At 28.9% G+C, this 17905-nt stretch overlaps 2 long non-coding RNA genes across 5 annotated transcripts in view; one reads left to right on the top strand and one right to left on the bottom strand.

The window, feature by feature from the left end:
* Positions 1 to 4163: 4163 nt before the first annotated feature.
* LOC142329201 (uncharacterized) overlaps positions 4164 to 17905 on the top strand; it is a 66785-nt gene continuing 53043 nt past the window's right edge. For all 4 annotated transcript variants that reach the window (XR_012757437.1, XR_012757438.1, XR_012757435.1 and 1 more), the window contains exons 1-2: positions 4164 to 5197; positions 15683 to 15907. This is a non-coding gene — a long non-coding RNA (uncharacterized LOC142329201). The remainder of the gene's footprint in view (positions 5198 to 15682; positions 15908 to 17905) is intronic.
* LOC142329202 (uncharacterized) overlaps positions 8791 to 17905 on the bottom strand; it is a 28330-nt gene continuing 19215 nt past the window's right edge. The window contains exons 2-3 of the long non-coding RNA XR_012757439.1: positions 17001 to 17104; positions 8791 to 9025 (exon numbers count right to left, since the gene is read on the bottom strand). This is a non-coding gene — a long non-coding RNA (uncharacterized LOC142329202). The remainder of the gene's footprint in view (positions 9026 to 17000; positions 17105 to 17905) is intronic.

Below are 17905 nucleotides of genomic sequence, written 5' to 3'. Positions count from 1 at the left end.
AGTGTTACATCGTTTGCCGTAACCATAAATAATATAACAAACTGTGTGCTAAATCCCATTATGTGTTTTGTTTCTAGATGATTTTTTAATTTATGTAGCATGTAGAACTTCAGCTACAGGTGAGAGGCTGCTTTAAAACACAATCCCATTTAGAATTGTGGTGTAAATCTACTGGATTCACATTTTCCGTGGGAAAAAACCAAGTGCATTTGTTTTCCCAGTTGAGAGAACATATTGACCCTCTATTGTATTTAAATGATAACCCATTGAAGCATGCATGCAAGTTAGATTTCTAGGTGTGTTGTTTGACCGATGACTAACAGGGATAACATATTTGAAGGAGCTGAAGGTAAAATGCCTAAAAATGTTAAACATGCTGACAGTTCTGTCTTAATACTCGTTGGGGAGCTGATCATGCATGCATGTTGCGCTTTTACTGAGCTCTGGTACATTCCTACTTGGACTACAGCTGCGTAGCTTATTCGTCAGCATGGGCCAACACACTAAAGATGCTCAATGCAGTCCAACATTGAGTCATTCATCTTGCCAGAGGTGGGCCAATTTAGGTGTTGTAAATTGTATGTTGATGTAGCTACAACTGTTTATATCCATTTTTCAAAATAATATGGACTTAATGAAAAATACTGATATGAAAGTACTTATATGACTTAACGTAATTTTTAATAAATAAATTACACAGTATTTTAATATTTCTATTGGATATTTTTATTTTTTCCAGAAATTAACTACTAATTAATAACCAGACCCTGCATTGTGCGGTTAGTAACTGAACTCTTGTGTGGTGCATCCTAAATTCGATAGCGTTTTAAATTTGAAGAACTATGGTATTAAAATAGACCCCTTTACTTCATGAATTACATAGAATTTGGTCTACACAAAATAAAAAGAAAATAATTACACAAAAAAATTATTTTTTTTGAGTTTGCCGTTGAGAACGTTGCAATCTGCTTGGTCATCAACTTTCAACACTGAAAAAAGGATCTAATGATAATGATGAGTGTTAAATTTCTGGATTTATATTAGAAGGCAAATTCTCATAAGAATCAAATTTATTGCAATAAAATCAAACTGTACTCTTTTGTTTTAAAGCAGCCAGTTAGTTAAATGCTAATCTTGTTATAATTTTAAATATTTATTATACCTACATAAATTCATCTGAAATTCATCTACTGGAATCCCTCTGGAGATCTGAATGGGTATTCAGTTACAAAAATGGACAATCAGATCATTGTTTGGAGTCTAAAAGTATAAATCATGTAGAGTGATATTTAGTAAATCAAAGATATTAATGCATCAAAATTTATATTTACAAATGTGTGCAACCGGTGTTAAAAGAAATATTTACTTATTCTTAGAAAATAATAATATGCACCTCTATCAGAATAGACAACAGAACCTTTTTGTTTAACTCCACATAATAATACTTTAGTGTATGAGAGTCTTTAAACGCTAATGTTGCCATTTTTAACAAATTACTGACTGCTTAAAAGATATGCTATATTCTTATCCTTTCTTTATTTGTTTAAAATAGAATTAAAAGATTTTGTTTTATGAAAGTAATTTTTAAAATAATACAAATTAAAACATAATTAAAAAATACTGAATTTTGAATCTGTTACAAATAATTTTTGTTAATGACTTATGAATTATTTATTTTGTATCTTCACATATTTAATTTACTATAATTTCATATATTTATTATTAATGTGGACTTGAACTACTACTACTTTTTATTTCATCATTAATTAAAGGTGGTAAAGTCTTTACCACCTGATTCATCCAGGAAAATATAGAAACAGTTGCTTTTTTTAACTGTGGAGTAACATATCTGTTCATTCCCGATGCAATCTTACCGTGTATTACTATGTATCTATCTGAATTTAGACACCACCCTACTTCAATCTGCAGAAGCATACTATCATCATAAATTATCTTGCAGGGAAGCAACTTCTGCCATGGAACTGTCTAAAGGAGTTTGTTTCCTCTCTGGGCATTGCGCAAAAAGCTAAATAATGACTAGGTAGAGCTAGGCTTTCATTTCTTCCTAAAACTTAATCTATCCCATTATGTGATGATTTAATTGTTGGATGAAAAGAGATTAAAATAAAATCTATATCTTTCAGTTTATTTAGGTTAATATTTTCAAATTATATTGTACAATTCATAAAATGGTGCTATCATGGTAAATAAAAAATTTTTACCCACATCTTGTTATGTTATTATGTTAGTTAAATTGTTACAAAATTGTATGTATTTTGTAAGTTTAATTGTTTGTTAATAATTAATTACTTTTTTTTTATGTTCTGATGTTAAATTAAAGGAAATATAGTGATGTAATTTTATTAGCTATTATTTTGCATTTGAACAACTTAATCTTAATTTACAGTTAATAATTATAATGAAATTACAAGATATTTAATTGTTAAAGTTGTAAGAAACAATAAAAAATTTATGTCATAAGTATAAATATTCTATAAAAAGAGATGAAGTGATCAGTACAAGAAAAGTAATATGAATTCATTAAAACTAGGCTTAAATATTATTCTATTTTCATTTCTTCTAACAATGTTCTTTATTGTTGCACAGGTTGAAGGTTGTGCTGCAGATGGTGGATATGTAAGCATAATTATAAATTTTATTACTTGTGTTTATTGTTTTGCTGAAAACTAAACTTATTGTTAAATTCACAGGTAGTCATTTTGAGTTAATATCTTTAATATATTTCTGGCACTTATTCACTTGAAATGATGAAAGATTTGGAAGTGGTAGAATGGTTAGTATTTTTAACACCCTTAGCGCCATGTGTATCAATCTGATACATTTTTAGCAATGTCAAAATGGCCACGTGTATAATTTTGATGCACACGTAATGATCTTAATAAATAATTAAAAAATGTCTGGCCTGGGGTGAAGTTTTACTGATTTAGGCGTGGCGCTAAGTGTTAAGGAAAGAAATGAGATATGTCAAACTAGTTACTATTACTGAGGATTATGAACATGGTGTTACCCAATAATATCTTTAGCTACTAGTTTCACTCTTTGTAGAATCGCTGGGTAGAGTTTTATTACACTTCTACAAGCAACTCTGAGGCTTAAAGTTATATATAACAAAAGGATTTACACTTTTCTTTCTTAACTGGACACAGGAAAGACAAATTTTTAGATTGGTTGTTACTTCACCGCCTTTTGTAAACAAACAAACACACACGCACACAGAGAGAGAGAGAGAGAGAGAGAGAGAGAGAGAGAGAGAGAGACAAACATACACATTAAACTTTTTCAGTATTCTTTTATAGTTTTAACTTCCGTTATCAATTACTACTTGATGTGATTGTTGCTGTTTTCTTAGGATTATATACCATTTATAATTTGTTAAATAAATGTGTATTCATATGCATTAAAGTTGAATAATCGATTTTATTGCATGTGATAAATACCAAATCTGATTAGGATTTCATACAAAAAATTCTGCATGAAAAGTAGAAATGTAAATCATTCTGTACTGGTAGTATTCACAATCATCAGTATTTTACTAAATGATCATGCAACACAACAATTTACGGTATTCACAAAGCATTTAGTGACCAGAATGCTGTTAACTATGTGCAAAACTGTACATTAAATATATTTAACTGCAAAAACTTAACAGCAACATAATTTAAAAAGGAACTAAGCTATTGTTTAACAACCTGCATCACTGTTTTTGGAAAACATTTACTTTGAATTGAATTAAAGTTTGAATTTTTATAATCAGGGACTCTCAAAATGGTGAGAAATGAAATTTATCACAAAAACGGATATCCCAACATTTTGACCCATTACAATAAGTTCTTATAATTTAGTATTCTATACAATAATAGCAAAGAAAGAATAAAATGTTACTGAAAAATAAATAAATATTTTTAAAAATTACAATTTCAAATGTGTTTTTGACAAAGATATTTTTAATCATTTTGCGCCAATACAATATTTTCACTTTTAGCCTCATATACTGCTGTTTAATTTGGGATAAACATTTTTCTGATATTCCACCTAGAAGTATTTTTTAAAAGTTTTTAAAATTATTTTACAGCACAGATTTTTTATTCTTTGCTGCATCTTCAATTAAGTCAAACATTTTCTGGTTATGCAAGGCCTAGAAGGCTATGGCTAGTTTTATTTTGTAGAGCTTGTTTTGCTTGTAAGGTTATGTTCCTCTATAAAGTATGGAAGTACAAGTGTGATTTAGATTTTGTTAGTGTTAATTTTTTGGAAAGTGACTTTTAGGCCGTTTTTTTTTTTTTTTTACTAAAAAGTTCTTTGTTATATTTTTCGGCAAATAATTACGATGGGATGACGAAACTTAATTGTAAGTTCATCTATAAAAAAAAAAATTGATAATTTTGATGTGAAATATGAAAATCTAGGTGTAGTAATGTAATTATTGATCCAGTTGTTTTGAATAAAATAATTTCTGATAATTTTAGTTGTAAACTGTGCAAGGGGGATGTAATTTCATCAGAAATTTTGAGCGCTTGGAATGGTTTAGTTTGTAAATTAACTGCTGCCTAAGAAATATAAATCTAGCATTCAGTTTTGGATATTAGAAAAGTGTAGAAACAGTAAAGTACAAATGTAAGATTTTTTTACAGATTGAGATGTTAACATAGTAGTTTTCCTGCCAGTAGAACATTATGTTGCATAATGAATCTTCCAAGTATACAGAGCTTATAAAGGAAAGTGCAGATACATTACCACACAGTCTGTGAAAGCTGTTGCAGAAGAAGCAGTTGTTTTGAATTATGATTATTCTGACATAAGTATGAACGACACATGGCAAAAGAGGGGAAATGTTTCTAAAAATTCTTGTTCATCAGTGATTCAGATTCTGAAAAACGTTTTTGTTGGAAGATATGCGCTACAACTTGGTGTGTACAATGCTGTGGTGACTTTCAATGATGGAAATATTGGTAGGTTAAAGATACTTGAACATTGGAGGTTCTAATTGGGCAAAATAGTGAAGATGCATTGTGCTTGCTCAACAAGGACTGTATCAGGAAAGCAGAAATAAATATGAAAAATGTTTCCAAGGAAGCCAGGACTGCAAAATGAGGAAAACTACTTAAGGAGAATACAGAGGAGGATGAGAATTACCACAGGCTGGATTCTTCTAGTTATCCTCCGAATATAATTTAAGGTAAGCAGTAGTTACATCTTTGTTGTTTATCCAGTTTCCTGAAACATGCTTTTTTTGGGACAAAAGACCCTTGTTTCAGAAAGTACTTGAGGTACCGGGCTGACATGTTTACAGCTTTTTCTAGTTGTTTAGTTTGTTTCCATCCTCTAACATCATTGTCTTTGTAATAGTTCTTGATTTAAAAATTAAATTAGCCAAATTCTCTGTAAATTTGGATGGCTTGATAAAAGAATTTTTAATTTTTTTCAAAACCCAGATATTTTAACCAAAGAGCATCAGTGTTATCAAAATAAAATAAGAAACATTCTACCATGTTTCATCCTCTTATCACTGTTAGTTTCTGAAATAATGAGTCGTAAATTAGGCAATTTTAACATTTAATGGGATAGGCTTCCAATCTTACCATAATCAAAAACTATCTTTTATTGAAATAAGATTCTAAAGTAAATTTTTTCTCAAATTTGGGGGAAATAAAGCTTCTTTAACTAATTTTTCTGAAAGTTAAAATATTAATAAATTGTTCATGTCTTCAAATTTTTAAGAATGATGTTTATTAATTTGTAATTAATCAAAACGTGCCGACCTCTGTGGTACAAATGGTAGCATTTTGGCCCTGTGTTCAAATCCTGAACAGGCATGGCATTTTCACAGACTAAAAAATCGTCATTTCAATGCTTTATTCAGTTAAAACCATTTTGCTTAATCCAGTTAAAAAATTTGTAGATTAATGTTTTATCCAGTTTCCTGAAAAATCCTATTTTTTGGTACAAAAAAATAAAATTAAATTTGTTTTATCAGGAAGTACTTGATTACAGGGCTGAAATCTTTACAGCTTTTTCTAGTTTTTAGTTCCTTGGTGAATCTAAATCTTTTGTGGATCGCAAAAAAGTATTTACACTAAAAACCACTAAAAACCTCAGAAAATACTATTTTACGTCAACAACATTATCATCAAATTTTAATAAACCATAATTTTATGACAGCATACCAATATGAAATGAACATTACATTAATGTTTACAAAATAATGTGAATATCCCCATATTCCAAACTTTGATTGACTTAAAACTTTGGAATTTTAAATAACTTTCATCGTACTAAACCTCTTTTCTACAACCATTATTCAGAAAATAGTGAAACTATTTCCCAATAGTGAAACTATTTAGTGAAACTATTTAGTGAAACTCCTTCCACTTTTTTGATTTTGTGCAAAATTTCACGCCATCAATGCACTATTTTGTAAAAATATGTCACTCATTTTCAAAAAATTTATGTTGAGCCAGTGCAAAGATATTAATTAAAGTACAGGCCAAAAATACAGAATTTTTTCAACTTACTTTTTCATATTTTTTGCTCTAAGGAGATCTTTTAACTGTCAATGTTTGCAAAAAGAAACTGATTCCCAAAATTTTGGCAGATAGCTATACCTATTTCTTTTTAGTTGTGCTACTTGCTGCAGGAACAATAGAGTTACAGCGGGGAAAGTAAAAACAGCTACCAGTGAGTAGAAAAAGTGAAATTAGGTTTTTCTTAGAGAAACTGCAAGTCAATAACAAACTGAAGTAAAATAATAAGAAATTAATTTATTGGCAGAGACAGAGAAAATGAATTGTTTAATGGTTGGATATATTGTGTAATAGCAGTATAATATTTATAATTTTGTTAAAATGTTTCTGATAATTTTTAAACTGTGAAGAGTAATTAGAACATTATAAGTATAATTTAAATTTGCTTTCAGGTTTTCTTCAGGTCTTTTTTTTAATTAATTGTAGACATATCAACAGAACATTTTTCACAGATTTGTTTACCACAAGTGATTATATTCAATTTCTTTACAGTTTTCTTAAATTGTTTTAACAAGTTTTTTTAACTTTTTGTTTTAAAAGATATGTTATATTTTCTTGACAACTAGTTCAACAGTCTACATTTTCATGCCGCATTTAATGGTTAATTTCTCTTTAATAAAATTAAATAGAACCACCAAATATTGTCTAGTTAAAATCTCCCACAGCTTTTATCTTTTCTGCTGCACCTAGGCCCTACTTTTTGAAATTTTCTAATTAGGATTTGATAATTAAGTGAATTAAAAATACTGTTTATGTTTATTATTATTCTATTTAACCCAATAAAAAGTAAACAATAAGATTGAATTATTACAAACACATTCTGATTTTATAAGTTAAGCAGCTTCTTTTGTATTGTGGCTTTTATGGTATTTATTTTTTATGGTATAGAAATTTCAAACATCACATGTCAAAATAAAATGAGATCACTAGTTATTCATTATTTCCTAATTATCATTGGACACATGTTTGCCAACCTTGATAATTCTTTAACCCATTAAAACAAATATTGCCATATGAAATTTTACAAGTTGAAAAAATGAATCATGATTGTTACCAATAAAAGCATTATAAATTTGAATTTGTTATAAGGAATTGCCGAATAATAATAAACTACCATTATCCTTTAAAATGAAAGAAATTGTTTTCTCTGTAAATACCTGATCTTCATTTGATTAATAAAACATCTTTTAGGAGTATGTAACTAGATTTGGTAACAGTTTGAAAGTACATAAATCCAGAAATATTTCCAATAAACAAGATGAGGAGAATGATATATGACAATATTTTAACTGTATTTTTCTGCTTTTTTTTTTTGCTGGATACCTTTAAATTTGGATAAACCGTAAATTTAAAAAAAATTAAAATATTGTAGTATTTGAACCAATCTTTCTCAATATATATTTTGCCTTGAGATAAGAAAGTTTATGGTTTCAAAGTAACTAGACCTTGCTTATGATTTATGTTCATGAGGTAAAAAATAAATAAATTTTCAGTATTAATAATGCTAATAATATTTAATAATTTATGTTTAAATTTTAAGAGGGATTGGTCACAATTGTAATTAGTAAAAAATGCCAACAGTATATGCTGAAACCTAATGTTGTAATATTAATGATCTTCAAAAAACAGTTTCTTGAATACATGGGTTACCTATTTTTAAGCCTTCATATACCAGAATCGTATTTGTTGTGACATTATAGTGTTGCACAACATCATATTTTAATAGGCTGCTGTTCACAGTTTTAGCTAGGACCCAGTTAACTTTATTACTGCTAAATTGATGAACTTGTGGCAAATTAACATTTCTTAGTCTTTCATCCAGAATGTTCTGAGTACAAATTCCGGGTAGGTTAGGTATTTCTCATAGAATGTTTCTATATCATATTTCTAAGTAAAATCTTCAAGATTATGTGATAAATTAATCATTAATTTTTTTTTTATAGAAATTATGTACATTAAAAATATTTTCATTTATTTCCTATTGTTTTTAACTTATTTATTTTATAATGTAATGGAAATATTTAATCAGTTTGTTATATATATTAAGGCAGTAGATTAGAGTAGGAGTAAAAAGCTGGATGAATGTGTCTGAAAAATTAGAATAATAAAGAATTTCAGGCAAGATGGAAGCAAAACATTGATTGAAGGATATAAGGAAAAAATTAATTTAATAATTTTAGTTAATAACAGATTTAATATTACACAGATAATATAATGAAACATAAAATTCATAACAAGTCTGTGATTAATAAATTATTTACTGAATTATCAAACATTTAAGCATGCATTTAAGAAAATTCTCCCATTGACATTCTAGATTTTCAACATCTTTTTTAAAAAAATCATTAGTTTCATAAGTTTGGTTTACTATATTAATTGAATTTTTCACTGGCTTCGTATTTTCTATAATAGCTGGTGATTTAATGCATTTGAGAAAACAAGTTTTGCTTGAACTGATATTTCATCTCCATCAGATATTTTATCTGAAAATATCACAGATTTATCTTATTAATTTTTAATGAAAATGTTATATTACAGAAAAATTCATGGTTAAAAGCTTTAAAGCAGGTTGTTTAGTCAGCTCATTGCACCGTTATAACCAAATATCAGTAAAAACTAAAAGACAATTCTGAATTTAAAAGTTAAATAAATAAAAAAATACAATTGAGTAAGCTTTAAATAAAATTTGGAATAATGTTAAAAATTTTTCTCCTCTGTTTCACTTTAAACTGAACTTATCTTGTTAATATACTTACTATATCTTGTTAATATAAACTATCTTACTTTAGTAATCTATAACTTGTTAATATAAATTATATTAACTATTGTTAATATAAACTTGAACCATCTTGTTAATATTAAGTTTTATTTTCAACTAGCGTACCCCGTCGCGACTTCGCCCACAATATAGATGTAGCTTCACTTGCAATACATTTTTAAGAGCAAACTTCTTTTTATAAATAAAAAATATTTAATCTACAATATTATATTATATTTAGATTTTCATTAAATCCTGATAAAACGGTAAATAAAAATTTGTATGAAAAATACTGAAGGAATATATATAAAACAATGAATTGTTGCCCAAAACTTAAATAAAGGAAATCAAAAAAAAGGAAATAAGAAAATTGAACAATATTTGTTAGGTCAATCCATTTTATGAATGAATTAAAATAGTCCAATATAAAAGTCCAATAAAGATAAACAAAAAATTGATTACAATCCCAAATCTAGCATCCCCATCGCCGCCCGTGCTCTATGGTTACTTGCGGTTCCCGTCACGATCAGAAGGTAATGGCTCGCTTCGCTCTCCCTTCCCGTTTTCCTTTCCTTATCCCGTTTCCCTTTCCCCTTCCTCTTCCCCCTTCCCCTTCGCCAATTTCCATTCCCTTTCCTCTTTTCCATTTCCTTTCCCCCGTTTTCCCCTTTTTCTTTTTCCCATTTCCCCCTTCTTTTCTTTTACCTTTTTCGATTTTTTCCTATTTCCCTGTTCCGATTTTCTCTTTCTCCCTTCCTCCCCGGTTTTCGATTCCAGTTGGTTTTCGATGAATTTCGGTATAGGTTCATTTTACCGCTAAGAAGAAATCATGGTAAAATTCTTTGTTATTCCTAATTTAAAAACAAAGCCTTTTCTGGACACATGTTTATTATGAATTTTTTTCATTATCTTAAACGGAGAAATACAGCTGTAAAATTTAACGGCATTCTTCAGGAGCACTCACACACTCATTCTGTCGCTCTGCGCGCGCACACGATGTATTAGTATTACTTGACAGATGTAATGAATTACTTCATTTCCATGCTTTACCTACGCTTTTAATCTCAACCAATTTTTTTGCATCTGACATCGTCAGTTATTTGCTTCACATATTCTAATTTTTTAATTCCATTTAATTTAATTATTTATTTATTTATTTTAAATTTAATTTTAATTAAAAGCATTTAATCCTCTTCATCTTCACCCATTTCCCTTTTCCCCGTTTTCCTTTTTTTCTTTGTTCCATTTTCCCCTTCTTCCCTTTTACCTTATTTTCCTTTTCTGATTTTTCTCTTTCTCCCTTCTTCCCCGCGCGTAAATCGGTCCAGTAGTTTTTTAGCCTATAGCGGACACACATATCGGAAAAATTGCAATGGAATCGTAAAATATTTAGTATAGCGTATGTTGCTGTTACGTCCAACAGATAGCGCTGTTAACACGAAATTTAGTTTTTTATCGATTTGAACCCCTTAAATCAAAATTTCGCAAAATCCTTTCTTAGTGCACGCCTACTTAAAGATATGAAGGTACCCTGAAAATGTCAAGTGTATACCTATAATAGTTTTGGTTTTACGTTGATTATGAGTCAGTGAATCGATCAGGACATTCTCTTTTATATAAGAGATATGGATTCATCCTCTTTTATAATGGATAAATAAATAAAAAATACTTCAGTCATGCATAAACTTCAGATTGATCTAATTTTCCACAGAATTTTTTCAGTCTTCAGCAATGATACAAATAAGCAAATTAATGACAATAAATTTTAATAAAATGCAATTATTTTAAATTACCTCACCTCAAACTAAACACGTTGTTGTAAATTACAGATATGTATAATAAACAAAATTATAATCGATCAATCAACAGTTATACTAAAGTACGAAAATGTTAGTAGTAATAAATTTCAATTTTTTTAAATAATTTATTCAGCACTAGAAGTTTAAAAAAAATCTTCATTTATGTGTTGTTATTCAATCGTGAAATAAAATTTATTTATTAAAAAATGAATCAAATATATATATTATCTGGAGATTTCAACAATATAAAAGTGTGATAGAATAAGTCTTTTTTAGATTTTTACGTAAATTGTAAACTTAAAATGGTGTTATTTTTTTTTCAACTGTCAAAACTTCTCAAAACAAGTCCGTTAGTAGTATACCATAGTCAGGAAAAGTCAAACACTTGTTTGCTGTAGATTAAGTAACTATATCGTAAACGGAGTTTTGTTGGCTACAGATAATAAATAACTGCATTTAATCACTATTGCAAACTATGCATGGATGTATGCTTTATGAGCTAATGTAGAAAAATTTATAATGAAAGCAAAAATGAAATGAAATTTTATCTTATTTTTTTATGCTGTAATTTTATGTAAAAGTAGTAAAGTAGTTGTGTAGTCCATCTCAGGAAACGGTACTGCAGATATAAATATGAATTCAGAATGTATGAGTAATATCTTGGTAGTTAAGGCTGAATCATTTTCTCTTTTCAATGGGCAAGTGCGATTATTGTTTTATATGTATAATACTGTATTATCGGCATACCGATAATAAGCAATTAAACATTATGTTAAGTCTTTTTTATTGATGTTTAATAACGATACCATCATTTGTAATACTTCACAAAATGATTCAGTTCAGTAAACGAAAGTATTTCAATTTATGTTATCATGTTAACCTTTACGGTACGATACAGTTTTAGTCAGTTATTTTCATTAATTTTCCCTGTGTTTTTGTGCCAGTCAATTTTTAATAATAAATGATTCTGTCTCGGACTGCAGTGGCTTAATGCGGTGGAGTGCTTTTTATTGGAAGTAAATTTCTTGAATGTTTTCAGCACACGTCGTGAGTGTTGGTAACATGTATTTTTTAACCACGTCCAAGTACTTCAAAAAAGTACGATCTAAGTACACCAAAAGTTGATATCGCCCCACAAATGCTCACACCTGGTTGATTGATTTGTTGCTCTAACAAAAGATGTTGGTTTTCAGTATGTCAGTAAGTGAAGTTATATCTAAATTGGCCTCATCAGATCACACAATTTTAATGAATATCTCCGGATCTTGTTTCTGTTCGTTAAGCATCATTTCACAAAACTGAAGACATCTATCTGGGTCATCTTCAAGCAACCCAAGAAGTAAATGTGGAATGTAGACTTAAAATTTATGTTTGTGTAATATTCTTTGTACAGTTCTTAAGTTATTAAATAATTCTCACATTATTAAGAAAAAACCCTTAAATAAAGTAAGTTAGATATGATGAAACATAATGGGAAAAGTACTCTGAATTATATTATTGGTTTGTTCCTTCTTTTTAACCTTAACTTACTTCTACTCTTTCTTTTTCCTGTTTAGTCTCTGGTTATTACCTTTCAGATAATACTTCAGAAGATGAATGAGAAGACATGTATACGTGTAAATGAAGTGTAGTCTTGTACAGTCTCAGTTTGACCATTCCTGAGATGTGTGGTTAATTGAAACCCAGCCACCAAAGAACACCGGTATCCACGATCTAGTATTCAAATCCGTGTAAAAATAACTGACTTTACTAGGACTTGAACGCTGGAACTCTCGACTTTCAAACAGTTGATTTGGGAAGACAAATTCACCAACCTTACTTTTACTCGTATTCCTTTCTGTGAACTTTGCGCCATCTTTGCCCCACAACCAGAAAATAGTAGCCCTGTAGATTTCCATTAATTGTAAACAGAATTATTAGAATTCTGTAAAAAAACTTATAAATAAACTAATAATAATAATACAACAATTCACTTGTTCAAAGAGGCTAACATAATTATGCTTAAAGACCCAGTAACAATACATTATGTAGATCATGTCAGGAATGGATAGATATGCTACTTCATAGGTAAAAAAGGAACTGTTCCAGCATTCCTCTGGGTGGATCCAGGTAAAACCGTGTTCATAACAGCATCGCAAAATAAATACTTAATTATAAAATCAAAAATAGATTTGATTAAAGTTTACATTAATTATTAAATGCTTGAAATAATATTAAGGTAAAATGCATGATGAAGATGACACTAAATATGAAAAATACCTATAACAATGAGTTTCTGCTGGGTCCCTAGCCATGCAGATTCCGTTACTAAAGACGCAAGTAGCCAATCGTCTTTCATCACTTGTGTTACTACTACCGATTTTATTAATTCTGATAAACTCTTCGAGGAAGGTGGCAAGGTGACCGAACTGCTATAGTAGATAATTCACTTCGACCCACCAGGTTGGTCTAGTGGTAAACTCGTCATTCCAAATCAGCTGACTTCAAAGCCATTAGTTCTAATATTCAAATCCTAATAAAGACAGTTACTTTTATACAAATTTAAATCCTAGATTGTATCCATGATCTGCTACTCTTTGGTGGTTGGGAATCTAGGATTCTGTGGTGGTTAATTAACTACACATTTCTTAAATGATCGACCTTTCTTTCCTTTACTGTTTAGCCTCTGGAACCACCACAAGGTACCATTTTAGAGGACAAATAAGGATGATAAGTATAAATGTAAATGAAGTGTAGTCTTGTACAGTCCTGGATCGGCCTAACCTGAAATGGGTGTTAATTGAAACCTAACCACCAAAGAACACTGGTATTCAAATGTGTATAAAAGTAACTGCTTTACTAGTATTTGAACCCTACAACTCTTAACTTCAAAAAGAAATGGTCAATCTGAGACTGTACAAGTCTACACTTCATTTATATTCATACAAGTCATCCTCTGAAGTAGTACCTTAGATGGTGGTTTCAAAGGCTAAACAGAAAAACATGATAAACTCTGATTCACCAAGGATTCTGTACTACCATGGAGCTCTTCAATCTGGAATAGCTATCGAGAGGAGGTTATTATTTGCTATTTAAGAATAGAGCATACTGTTTTTACACATGGACACCTAATGTATCAGACTGATGCACTTTATGAGATTCACCACTAATGATCTGAAGGCCCATTTTTTTTTTTTTTTATCTTAAAAGCTTATGTTTTTGAAGAAGCCCAAAAATCGGACATTACACATTATACGAGAAAATGTTTAGGCATAATAAATATTCAATAATGATTACAAGCTTAGTGTTTTATTAAGATGCTTCAAAGTAAAACAGTTCACTGCATTTTTTTACAAACAAAATCAATTTGATCATCCCACAAGAATTTATCAAATAAAAAATCCAAAAGTTTTGTTTTGCAGACAACAAAAATACTATCGATATCACTAATGGGAATTATGGCCAAGCAATCTGCAATGTTATGTCTACCTGAGAATACAATGTGACAGCTTTATCCATACTTTAGGTTAGATGGTTAAAATCCATCCAGTAAACATTTTTTAAAGCTGCAATTGTGCAATTTTTTCAATCCCTTTTTAATAATTATCTTTAGAAATAGAAGTTGTGTTTCCTGTGAAAATGGTTATAATGAATGGCTCAAGATTTTGAGACAGATCATTAATAAAAAATAAAAAAGCAAAAACTTTTCTCTGAGGCATTCTACATCTTGAAGTGAGGACCGAAATTTACATTTGCATTCTCGTTAAATGATAAAATTTCTACTATTTGTTCACAGTTTTGTGAGGTACGACTTGAAATGCAAGTTACTCCTCTGATACAGATACCACAGCTACCAAGTTGTTTCATCGGTATAAATAAATGTTTTACAAATACTGAAAAAAATTGATAATGGAATTTTTTTTATATAAAGAATTAAAAATATTTTCTAAAAACTGGGAAATGGCTATGTTTTGTTAGACGTGTTTGCTAATGGAAATAAAAAAATTAAACTATCTTATCAGTGTAATAGTACACTTGCTGTTAAGCTGTCCCGTCAGTACACTACGCAATAATATCTATCAAGAATAAACATAGCAATATAAGTATACACTTTCTTTTAATTACCACGCATTTGAGTATGATATTTTAAGTACGTCATAATACACATCTTACCCTGTTCAAGTAAGATTTGGGTAGGTATTGCAGAACGTATTTTAAGAACTGATCCAATATATGAAAAATAGAAAAAAGTCCATTTATTACCATCAACCATTCTATCTCCCTACCTATATTATCTGTCCCTTTTTTAAGTTTTTTTTTAAATTTATTGCTCAGTAATATGTTCTGAGGTATCTTGATAATATTTGATATAGTACATTTTCTGATATACTAATAGATCTGTGACAAATACACTTTCATTTTGTAGTAAATTTAACAATAAATTAGGCTCTAAAAAGATATAGAATAAGTAAAGTGTAAAATGGAATTTTTGTTTGAGATAGTATTGTAGTTTACATACAGATTTATAGTAACAATATTTTTAAAGTTACAACCACCATATCCCCATTTTTTTTAATATATTTTCTTTTTTTTGTTCACAAAAGATATTTGAAGGTAGAACGATAAATAATAAATTTATAAGATTAAGAAGAATTTAATATTGTACTAAGAACAAAGTAATGTTATATGATAATAGAATGATCTTGGAGACAAATGTTAGATATAGAAGTGCATTAAATCATGAAAGTGTATTTAATGTGATGTTTTCAAGAATAAATTGGAAGTGACAGATTATGTTGATGGTAGGCTGCATCAACAGCAGCTGTAAGGTGAGTTCAGTTTTTCTAGAAACTATGGTTTGATAACAGAAACTTTTCCACCACTGTACCTCTCCTGAGCATTACAAATTGCCAAATGTTTGATTTAAAATAGAATTTTTCTTTACTATTGGAAGTATAATGATTACATTAATTTTCAAATCATTATTACCTCTTCATCTCATAAGTTCTATAATTATCTTTTTTGGCTTTTTATTATGATAAAATGACATGATTTGTTAAAATATAATTTCAAACTAGGTTAAGGCAGAAACTACATGTAGATGCAGGTACAGAAATGTTTTGTGGATAAAAAAAGTAAATTATTTACTACCATAATTTACACGTAAGTTGCAATTAAAAATCACACCTGAAAGTGAATTAATGATGTAAAGATGTTTTCATCTTGGCGAGTTTTATTTACTTAACACTTATTCATTAATAATGATAAATGATTCTTATATTGGATGAAAATTATAATACTCTAGCAAATTTTGTAAAATCTGCATAAATATTATTTCCCAATAGTAAAAGTGGAGGTGTCACTCTTATTCCAAAAAACTTAATTTTCCCTTGAAAATCAAACAGACTGTTTCCCTCTTTAGTAGATACATTAAAACCCAACAGGATACACTTCATCTCTTACAGTCTTACAAGTAATCCATAAGACTTGAAATAACCTGGAACTTTCGATGCTATCCAAATTAATCGCATCATTACTAATATTCTATTGATTTTCAAGACAAATTATTTTTGATATAATGTAATATAATTAAATTCATAAGCCTCGATATAGAACTAAGCCTTTAAATATTATAATAAAATAAATGAAGATTTGCAGAATCAAAAAGCGATGAGTAAATCCCAAGTCTTCCTAATCCTTTTTAATGTTTTCTCCGAAGTTAAAAAGAACCCATGGAACTTTTCTTTTTTTTTAGTTAAAGCCCTTCTAATTTTTCCTTACAACTTTCTTCCCCTTCCTTAGAGCTGCTGGACACTCTTAAATGTACACTGGTATTACCACTTTTCTAAATTAATTTTTGAATGGTTTTTATGTATTGTATTGCAAATTTTATATATTTTAATAATTAAATTAAAAACTCACCGATTACAGTTTCCTCTACAATCTAATTTGATGAAAATGAAGATTCTCTTTATGATTAAATTCTGGAATAAAAGTTCTTCAAAACCGTACCCCTTACGACATTGCTAAAAAATTACCAGTTTAGTTGTTATTAAAAAATTATTACAAATAAATAATAAACAAATAACAAGTCTATAAGTTGTATTAATATAATTTTTTGTTTAATGATATATAGTTCACACACAATTCAGTCCACAAATAAAACATAAGATCTATCTTTATGCTTGTTATTTTGAAGAAATTTTGTAAATAAATTGTAAGAAATGAAAATTAATTCATCAAGACATCTAAGTCTAGTATGTTGTGGTTTTAATATAATAATTTGCTTGGGAAATAAGTCTCATAAGCAGATAGGTATCCCTCTATAAAGTGGTCATTAAGAAGGTAGCTATGCCTCAGCCTAAAAGATAAATCCTGAGTTTTATCAAAGACAAAGCTCAAAGATGTAATCGATATTCATGGAATCTATTTGAGGAAAAGGGATTCCAATCAAAACAATGAGTCTAGTTTGCAATAATAATGATAATAATATTTTTATGTCTCTGAAGGAATCATAACTCAACAGATAACTTGATATAACACATATCTATTCCCAAAAAACACTAAGTCAATCTTAATAAAAACTCAACATCATGAGTTAGGCTTACAGAGGAAAATGAGAATTTTAAGTGTTTTTCTGATGCCTTTTCAACAAAAATTATTGCATATCAGAATGTGAAATCGACCAAAGTATAGCTGATATTTAGCCCTGAAATTGGTCCCTTTACTATGTTCATCATATTGACTGGTTATATAGTGTCATCATAAATATAAAGAAATCAACTTTATATGGTAATCACTTATCTCTCATGAATTATATAGCACTG

This window comes from Lycorma delicatula, chromosome 8, assembly GCF_047948215.1.
Source record: "Lycorma delicatula isolate Av1 chromosome 8, ASM4794821v1, whole genome shotgun sequence".
NCBI classification, from domain to species: domain Eukaryota; kingdom Metazoa; phylum Arthropoda; class Insecta; order Hemiptera; family Fulgoridae; genus Lycorma; species Lycorma delicatula.
The sequence above is the reverse complement of the archived record's forward strand: the minus strand, read 5'-3'. Positions and strand labels throughout refer to the sequence as shown.